The following is a 1,163-nucleotide window of genomic DNA, read 5'->3' on the forward strand; positions in this document are numbered from 1 at the left end:
TTGTGTGTGTGTCACTGTGAATTGTGTGTATACTTGCGATCTCCTGTGCTGGGCCCGTGTACATCACCGTGCATGTGTGTATGTGTGTGTCTGCATGGTGCTGTGCAGCACTGGTTTGCCACCGTGGTTGCTTATTTAGGTAAAGTTTTCCGATGGACCAGTGTGTGTGTGTGTGTGACACTGCAGCTTGGTGAAAGTTGTGTGTGTCTCTGAGTTTTGGAGTATTTGTGCCATGCTAGGTCACTTTTTGCTTGGAACTGAGCATATGTCACACTTTGTGTCATTGTGCTTGTGTGTGTGTAGGGCGTATGTCTGTTGCTATGGAATGTGTATCTGGGCAGTGTTGTGCTGGTGGCCCGTGTGTGTGTGTGTGTGTGTGTGTGTGTGTGTGTGTGATGTGTGACTGGTTGTGTGTACCTGCATGATGCTGAACCGAGTGTATGCAAGTGTCATGGGGGGTTGGGATGTTGTGTGTGTATCTAAGTGGTGTTTTGCTGGGCCGGTGTGTGTGTGTGTGTGTGTGTGTGTGCGCGCGCGCGCGCGCATGTGATTGTATATGGCTCCAGGCGATGTTGTTCCTATGAGTGTGTGTGTGTGGTGTGTGATTGTCATTGTGCATGTACCTGGGTGATACTGAACAGAATATATGCAGGTGTCACGAGGGGTTGGGATGTTGTGTGTATGTCTAAGTGATGTTGTGCTCTGTGTGTGTGTGTGTAAGACTGTGCATGGCTCCAGGCGATGTTGTTGCTATGAATGTGTGTGTGTGTGTGTGTGTGTGTGTGTAGTGTGTGATTGTGGTTGTGCGTGTACCTGGGTGATGCTGAACCGAATGTATACAAATGTCACGGGGGGGTTGGGTTGTGTGTGTGTCTAAGTGATGTGCTGGGCGTGTGTGTTTGTGTGTGTGTGTGTGATTGTGCATGGCTCCAGGCGGTGTTGTTGCTGAGTGTGTGTGTGTGCGCGCGCGCGCGCGCGCGCGACGCCGCGCATCCCGGGGCCAGCGTGCGCGCGCGCCTCTCCGGCTGTGTGGCAGCAGCGTGCTTCGCTGGGTGTCGGGGGAAGGTGCGCGTGTCTCCAGGCCTCCAGCCCGGGAACGGCGGCGCCGCGCGCTCATTGGCTGCCGCCGCACCAGTGAGGAGCGCCCGAATCCTGCGGTAACT

The sequence above is a fragment of the Elephantulus edwardii genome, unplaced genomic scaffold (assembly GCF_000299155.1).
Source record: "Elephantulus edwardii isolate Elephantulus edwardi_28Jun2011 unplaced genomic scaffold, EleEdw1.0 scaffold00236, whole genome shotgun sequence".
Taxonomy (NCBI): Eukaryota; Metazoa; Chordata; class Mammalia; order Macroscelidea; family Macroscelididae; genus Elephantulus; species Elephantulus edwardii.